At 40.8% G+C, this 9,305-nt stretch overlaps 1 pseudogene; it reads left to right on the top strand.

Moving 5' to 3' along the window:
- The first annotated feature begins 6,854 nt into the window (after positions 1-6,854).
- Positions 6,855-8,182, top strand: LOC127220464 (serine incorporator 3-like; annotated as a pseudogene).
- The last annotated feature ends 1,123 nt before the right edge of the window (positions 8,183-9,305 follow it).

Here is a 9,305-nt window from a genome sequence, read left to right as displayed (position 1 = left end):
ATAAACTCAAAAAAAAAATCAGTAGCCCTACTTTTTTCAGATGACAAAGAGACAGAGAAAGAAATCAAAGAAACATCACTGATGGGAGATGTCATTCTGTATATGTTTCTCATACTGGTTAATAATAAAGCACTGTTGGCCAATAGGAAAGGAAGATAGGAGGGACTAGGAGACAAGGAGGAAATAGGAAGTAGGGAGGAGGAGTCAAGATGGAGAGTCTGGAGAAAGCAGTATGCCGCCGGCTCCCCGGTAAGAGAAATACATAGATCAGCAGAAATGGGTTAATAATTAAGGCAGAGCTAGCCGATAAGAAACAAGTAACCGGGCCAACAGTATTGTACCAAATACAGAGTCTCTGTGTATTATTTGGAGCTGGTGCGGTGGCAGGACAATACCAGGCGGCGGGCGGAAAAACCGTACGCCTTACACATCACCCTTTATAATAGGCCAAGCAACATAAAGTATCTTGGGGTAATGCGTACCAAACAAGTGAAAGACCTATATAATAAGAATTTTGTGACTTTAAAGAAATAAATTAAAGAAGATACCAGAAAATAGAAAGATCTCCCATGTTCTTGGATAAGTAGGATAAATATAGTAAAAATGGCAATCATGCCTAAGGCAATCAACAGATTCAATGCAATCCCCATTAAAATCCCACCACAATTCTTCACTGACCTTGAAAGGATAATGATCAACTTTATGTGGAAAAATCCAGGATAGCCAAAACAACCTCATACAATAAAAGAACTTCAGGAGGCATCACCATCCCTGACTTTAAGCTCCACTACAGAGCTATAGTCCTGAAAACAGCCTGGTATTGGCACATAAACAGACAGGTAGACCAATGGAATCGAATTGAAAATCCTGATATTAATCCACACACTTATGAACATCTAAAAGAATACAATGGGGATGAGGAAAGCATCTTCAAGAAATAAACGGTGCTGGCACAATTGGATGATGGTGTGTAGAAGACTGCAGTTAGATCCAAGTCTCTTGCCATGCACAAAACTCAAGTCCAAATGGATCAAAGACCTCAACATCAATCCAGCCACATTGAACCTCTTAGAAGAGAAAGTAGGAGGTACCCTTGAACAAATTGGTAAAGGAGACCGCTTCCTGAACATAACTCCAGGGGCACAGACACTGAGAACAACCATTAATAAATGGGACCTCTTCAAACTTAGAAGCTTCTGTAAGGCAAAGGACACAGTGGACAAGACCCACAGACTGGGAAAAGATTTTCACCAATCCTATATCCAACAAAGGGCTGATCTCCAAAATATACAAAGAACTCAAGGAACTAGTCAACAAAACACCAAACAATCCTATTAAAAAATGGGGTACAGAACTGAAGAAAGAATTCTCAATAGAGGAAATTAAAAAGGCTGAAAGACACTTAAGGAAGTGCTCAACATCCTTAGCTATCAGGGAAATGCAAATCAAAACAACTTTGAGATACCATCTTACTCCTGCCAGCATGGTTAAAATTAGAAACTCCAATGACAACTCATGCTGGAGAGGATGTGGAGGAAGGGAACAGTCCTCCACTGCTGGAGGGAGTGAAAACTCATACAGTCATTTTGGAGATAAGTATGGTGGTTCCTCAGGAAAATGGGAATTAGTTTACCACAGGACCCGGCAATCCCCCTCTTAGGCATATACCCTATGCATGGATGGATCCACATCCATGCAACAAAGACATTTGCTCAACTATGTTCATAGCAGTATTATTTGTAATAGCAAGAAGCAAGCTAGATACCCCTCAATTGAGGAATGTATAAAGAAGATGTGGCACATCTACACAATGGAATATTACTGTGCAGAAAAAAAATAATGGAATCTTAAAATTTTCAGGCAAGTGGATGGCACTAGAAGAAACCATTCTGAATGAGGTAAGCCAGTCACAAAAAGAGGAACATGGTATGTACTCACTCATATATGGATTTTAGACCTAGATCAAAGGATCACCATCCTATAATTCACACCACCAGAGGAACTAGGATACAATGCATATTCTAAAAGATTCATATAAAGTCCCTCACAGAAGGGGCAAGGGATCAGTCCCCCAGAGCACACGGGGTGTGGGGTGCATTACATGTAGTGAGAAGTAGGAGAAAAAGAGGGGGAGGAGAGGAAAGCATGTGTGACTCGGGAGATTGAGCCAGAGTAGGAATAGAAGACAAGAGAGAGAGAGAGAGAGAGAGAGAGAGAATAAACATAAAAGAGGTAGCCATTATTGTTTTCAAGAGAAAACTGAACATAAAGAAAGGTCTAGAGACCTACAAGACTGCCGCCAACTAACAATTTGAGCAATAGTGGAAAGGCTACCATAAATGTCCTTCCTGGATAATGAGATCAACAACTAACTTATCCACCTGATCATCGAGCCCTCATCTAGTACCTGATTGAAACAGAAGCAAATACTCATAACTAAACACTGAGTTGATCTAGAATCCAGATGCAGATGGAGAGGACAAGGCCATGATGCAGAAACCCATAGAGACAGCTGACCCCAGCAAGGAGGAGCTAACAGGCCCCCAGACTGATAGCTGGGAATCCAGCATGGGACTGACTCAGACCTTCTGAATATGGGTCTCAGCTGGAAGGACTGAGCAGTCTAAGGGACCTCAGACAGTAGAACCTGGATGTATTCCTGGTGCACAAAAGGACCTTGTGGACACATCCCCCATGGAGCGATACTGCCTTAACCTAGAGACAGGAGAAAATTCCTAGTCCCTACTTCAAATGACTTGACAGATTTACATGCCCCCACCTGAATGGTATTGCCCTATATGTGGAATTTGCGTGCGGGGGTGGGAGGTGAGCGTGGCCAGGGTACATGTGAGGGGGAAGAAAGGGTAAGAGGGAGGTATGGAGGGAGAGGAAATTGGGATCAACATGTAATATAATAATAATAATAATAATAATTTTCTAAAGTTCTTTCTAAAAAGTCTCTATGAGTTCCTTCTTTTAAAAGTTTTCCTGAGGTCTGATTTCTTTCCCACAATGCTTCTAGTTTTTATACCCAGAGGCATATGTAACAACTCCTGACAATAGGGCATGCATACCTCTCAGTTCCAGGAAAGCTGGTTGGATCTTTGAGGAAGAACAGGTGCTTCATGTCTCTCCCATGGACTTGATTTGCAAAACATCCTGGCAAATTATGTCTGGGTGGAGGGATGTGACTTGAAACTTGTACTGTTATCTTTTTAAAGTGGAATTTTTCAGTGCTACATCAAAGGAAAAACTAAGGCTACGTAGTGTGAGATCTGGAGGCTTCAGGTCTTACTGCTGAGGCCCCAGTGAGAAAGAATTCCTTTCTCTGGGGCCTATTTGAGAATACAAAGAACCTAGTATATATTCTACATACATCCAAATTTGTAGTAACAAATATTCTGGAGTTCATATCTAGTATATTAATTGCTACTTCTCTAATAAATGATAAAATCTTCCAACAGAATAACCCATGTATCTTATCAGGTCCCAATGGCTTAGAGTTGGAATTGAAAAACACCACAAATTACAGAAAGACTCCAAACTCATGGAAACTGAATAATGCTCAACTGAGTCATCACTGTTCAAGGAAGAAATAGAAAAAAAAAATTAAAGACTTCTTAGAATTCAATGAACATGATTGTACAACATAGCAAAATTTGTGTGACTCTACAAAAGCCATTCTAAGAGGAAAGTTCATAGCATTAAATCCCTACATGAATAATTTGAAGAAATCTCACACCAGTGCCTTACCAGCACAACTGAAAGCCCGAGAACAAAAAGAAACAAATTCACCCCAGAATAGTATACCAAAAGAAATATTCAAATTGAAGGCTGAAATCAAATAGAAACAAAGAATCAATGAAACAAAGAATTTGTTCTTTGAGAAAGTCAACAATATAGACAAACCCTTATCCAAACTAATCAAGAGGCAGATAGAGAATATCCAAATTAATAAAATTAGAAACAAAAAGGGGACATAACAACAGACACTGAGAAAATCTAGAGAATCATCTGGTCATACCTTGAATACCTGTGTGCCACAAAATTGGAAAATTTTATGGATAGGTAACACGTACCAAAATTAAACCAAGATCCCATAAACAATTTAAACAGACCTATAAATCTTAAGAAAATAGAAGCAGTCATTAAATTCTGTCAACCAAAAGAAGCCCCAGAGCCAGACAGTTTCAGTACAAAATCTATCAGAATTTCAAAGAAGAGCTAATACCATCATTCCTCAAATTCTTCCACACAACAGAAACAGAATGAATATTTTCAAACTTCTTTTTGGGGCTACAGTTACCCTGATTCCAAAACCACACAAGGATGCAACTAAGAAAGAGAATTACAGACCAATCTCCTTCATGAACATTGACATAAAATAGTCAATAAAATATAGGCAAACTGAATCTAAGAACACATCAAAAGCACCATCCACAATGATCAAGTAGGCTTCATTCCAGAGTTGTAGGGATAGTTAGCATATGAAAATCTATCAATTTAACCTACCATATAAACAAAGTGAAAATATTAACATGCTCATTTCATTAGATGATGGAAAAGCCTTTGACAAAATCCAACATCCCTTCATGACAAAGGTCTTGGAGAGATTGAGAAACAAGGAGCATACCTAAACATTATAAAGGCAACATATATTATGCCAACAACCAAGATCAAATGAAATGGAGAGAAACAGAAAGTGATTACACTAAAATCAGGAACAAGACAAGGTTGTCCACTCTCTCCATATCTATTCAATATAGTATTTAAAGTTCTAGATAGAGTATTAAGAAAATAAAATGAAATCAGGGGATACAAATTGATCAGGAAAAGTCAAACTTCTATTGTTTGTAATTGATATGATACTATACATAAGTAAACCCAAAATTCTACCAGGGAACTCCAACTGTTGATAAACACCTAAACACCTTCAATAATGTGTCAGGACATAAGATAAACTAAAAAAAATCAATAGCCTTCATATACAAGTGATACACAGGATGAGAAAGAAATCAGAGAAACATTACCCTTTAAAATGGATGTAAATGTAAAATATCTTGGGGTAACTGACCAAACAAGTCAAAGACCTGTATGACAAGAATTATAAGTCTCTAAAGAAAGAAAATTTAAGAAGATATCAGAAAATGGAAAGATCTCTCATGCTTTTGAACAAGCAGGATCAATATAACAAAAATGGCAGTCTCACCAAAAACAATCTACACATTCAATGCAATCTCCATTAAATTCCCAACACAACTCTTCACAGATTTCAAAAGAACAATACTCAACTTCTATTGGAAAAAAAATCAGGATAGCTACTACAAGTTCTGACTTCTGGAGGTACAACTGTCCCTGACTTCAAGCTATACTATATATAAAGTTATAGTAATAAAAACAGATTGATATTAGCATAAAAACTAACTTGTGAACCAACCAAATGAATCAATTGAAGACCTTGACATTAATCCACTCAACTATTAAAACATGATTTTTGACAAAGAAGCCAACATAGTACAATAGAAAAAAGAAAGCATCTTCAACAAATTGTGATTTCATAACTGGATGTCAACATGTAGAAGCTTGCAAATAGATCCAAAGATATCACCATGCACAAAACTCAAGTGCAAGTGTATCAAACACTTCAACATAAATCCAGTTACACTGAATCTGATAGAAGAGAATGTTGGAAGCAGACTTAAATGCATTGGCATAGGAGACTACTTCTTAAATATAACACCAGCAGCACAGACACTGAGAGAAACAATAATGGGCCCTCCAGGAACTGAAAAGCATCTGTAAGGCAAAGCACACAACCAAAAAGACAAACAGCATCCTACAGAATGGAAAAAGTTCTTTACCAATCTGACAGAGGAATAATCCCAAAAATATGTGAAGAACTCAAGAAGGTAGACATAAAAATACCAAATAATTGATCCTTGGCCCTGCTGGGCCCATTGGTCAGGGTGAGTTTTTGGCCAGAGCACGGGTCCTTGGAACTTCCTGAGTTGGCTCTCTGTGCATATGGACCCACCCCTCCACCAGGTACCATCAACAGCCTGTCCTCAACATGCCTTTGGGCTGTTTGGCCTGCCTTCTGCCTGAGGTGAGTCTGGGACCTGCCCAAGCCAAATCACCCCCACATCCTTTCCTGGGAACTCCCCAGGTCAGCTCTGTATCATCACCTCCCTATGTCTTCGGCCTGAGTAGTCCATTCCAGACACCCTGGACCATTCAGAGCCTGCCTTCCCCTCATGCATAGCCCTGCTGGGCCCACTGCTCTGGTCTGAGCAAAGGTCCAATGTGTCCACCATCTTCCTGCAACTTCCTGAGTTGGCTCTGTGCATACTGGATCTGCCCCTCCATGTGGGGCCATATCACAGTTAAATAAGGATCAGGATAAACAAATAGGCCGAATAGATGTTTATTCAGGGAGAAATAACTTACAACCTAGACAGATGAACACCAGGAAATTCAACCCGATCCTCTCCTGTCTGAGTCATGCCAGCCAGAGAGCTTTTCCCGGCTCTCCCTCCAACTTCCTTCCACAGGTCACTTCTGCCCATGGCTCCACCCCCCAATGGGCGTGGTCAGTGCCACAGAAGGACTATCTCACTACAGGGCCATATGGAGCCTGCCCCAACCTTAATTTTGGCTCATTCACCTGCCTCCTTCCTGAGTGTCTGAGACCATACCAAGCCTTCCTTCCCAACATCATGGGTGTTGCTGGGGGCTCTGCTTTCAAGACCTCCAAGAGGTTTCTGAGGCGATGCCTGAACAGGCAGTTAGCCACCTCGCAGGCAGCTGCTCAGAGCGGTGTGTCTCTACCCCAGCGTCACCATGGGGGTTTGCTAGGTGTCTTCTCCCTGGCCAGCTGGGTCCCATGCCTCTGTAGTGGTGCATCATGTCTGCTATGCAGTTGCTGTTCCATCAGCAAGAATTCCACTGTAACTCGACTCATCTATTCTTCCATTCTCATCCTTGGTACTATTGTGTCTTGCATTATGATGACAGATGGCATACAAACTCAGCTAAAGAAGGTTCCTGGATTCTGTGAAGGCAGATTTCAAATCAAGATGCCTGATACAAAGGCAGAGAAAGATTGTGATGTGCTGGTCGGTTTCAAAGCTGTGTATCGGATCAACTTTGATGTGGCCATCTTTTTCTTTGCCTTCTTTTTGCTCATGTTAAAAGTAAAAACAAGTAAAGATCCAAGAGCAGCAACACACAATGTGTTTTGGTTCTTCAAAATTGCTACTATTATTGGTATCATGGTTGGATCTTTCTACATCCCTGGGGGCCATTTTACTTCAGTCTGGTTTGGTGTTGGCATGTTTGGGGCCACTTTCTTCATCTTCATCCAACTGGTGCTCTTACCAAGAGCATGGCTCACTCTTGGAATGAATCATGGGTAAACTGAATGGAAGAAGGAAACCCAAGGTTCTGGTATGCTTCTTTGCTGTCTTTTACAAGCTTGTTTTATATCCTGTCAATCATCTTTGCCGTGCTGCTGTACATCTTCTATACAAACCAGATGGCTGCACAGAAAATAAGGTCTTCAGCAGCCTTAACCTGATTCTTTGTGTTGCTGTTTCTATTGTATCCATTCTCCCCAAAATTCAGGAACATCAGCCTCATTCTGGCCTCCTGTCGTCCTCCATCATCACTTTGTACACCCTTTACCTCACGTGGTCAGCCATGACCAATGAACCTGATCGTTCCTGCAACCCCTCTCTTATGAGCATCATTATACATTTAACGTCACCCACTGTGTTTCCAGCAAATTCAACTACTCTTGCTCCTGCTCCGGTTCCACAATCACAGAATGGACACTCTATGAATTTGGATGCTTTTTGGGGGCCTAACTCTCTTTGTTATCTGCCTCATATATTCTAACATCCATACCTCAAGCAATAGCCAAGTTAACAAGCTGACCCTCTCTGGGAGTGACAGTGTTATCCTTGGCGACACCACCAATAGAGCCAGTGATGAAGAAGATGGACAGCCTCGTTGGGCTGTAGACAACGAGAAGGACGGGGTGCAGTATAGCTACTCCTTATTCCACTGGATGCTGTGCTGTGCTTCCTTGTACATCATGATGACCATAACCAGCTGGTACAGTCCATATGCCAAGTTCCAGAAAGTATCCAGCAATTGGTGTCGAGCTACCAGGAACCACTGAAACACTGACTTTCCCATAGCCTCTTCATTCCTTCAGTTTGTGTTTTATTTATTGTCTCTATATCAGTTATCAGGTCTTGAACTGTTTGAATTGTTTCCTTCATCTGTTTGTTTTTTATTGGCTTTTCTTGCTTTCTTTAAAAGATTTCTTCATTTCTTGCATTTTTGGCTTGGTTTTTTCCTCTATTTCTTCCAATTTTTGTTTGTTTTTTCTTCCATTTCTTTAAGGGATTATCTCATATGGACTCTGAGGGCCTCTATCATTTTTTATGAAGTTATTTTTTAAGTCGTTCTCTTCTGCTTCAACTGCTTTGTTGTGGTCAGGTCTAGTTGGAGTAGAGTCCCTAGATTCTGGTGGTGTTATGCTTGTCTTTCTATTGTGTGTGTGGGGGTTTCTTGTATTGCTGTCTTCTCATGGTTTCTTCCAGTAGGTGCAGGTGGAGTTTCTCTCTCTACCTTACTCTCACAGTGTGTGTAGTTGGGTCAGGAATTTTATGTCTGTAACTCAGAATAATCCAAGCTCTCTTGGAGGTCTCTTCTCCAGCAGAGGGCCAGTGATGGTGTCCAGAGATCAGGCAGTGTGGCCTCAGGGTGGTCCTGTGTGGATAGGCGTGCCCAGTGTGCTCAGAACAGACCCAGGAAGTTCCATGGAGGTGGAGGTGTTGTAGGACCTGCAATCTGGCCCAATGGTCACTCAGAGCAGCAGGAGCATTGGATCAGCGTGCCCAGTAGGACAAAGGGTGGGAGTCAATGATGGATTTGGTATATGTTGGTAATGTAGATATTTCTTTTCCCTCCTATATTATTGCATCAATTGAAATGTGGTTCACTGTATTTGCAACCAATTCACAAGTGATATGAAAATATAGAATTATTATTGATGGGGTTTTTGTGTACAAAAGGTAATTATAGCTTTACCAGAAAATGGAAGGAGAGAAAAATTGGCCAGCGTCAGAGTTTTGTAACATGACATATATGCAGATGCTGAATTGAAGCCCAATGTTATGTGTTCACTCCTGCTCAGCTTACAAGCATGTGAAAAGTCTCAATTCAGGAGAGGATATGCAGTTATTATTCAGTCCCAGGGAACGAGTGTATTTCTGTTGCCTACATCTTGTCCTGTT

The sequence above is a fragment of the Phodopus roborovskii genome, unplaced genomic scaffold (genome assembly GCF_943737965.1).
Source record: "Phodopus roborovskii unplaced genomic scaffold, PHOROB, whole genome shotgun sequence".
Lineage (NCBI taxonomy): Eukaryota > Metazoa > Chordata > Mammalia > Rodentia > Cricetidae > Phodopus > Phodopus roborovskii.
The sequence above is the reverse complement of the archived record's forward strand: the minus strand, read 5'-3'. Positions and strand labels throughout refer to the sequence as shown.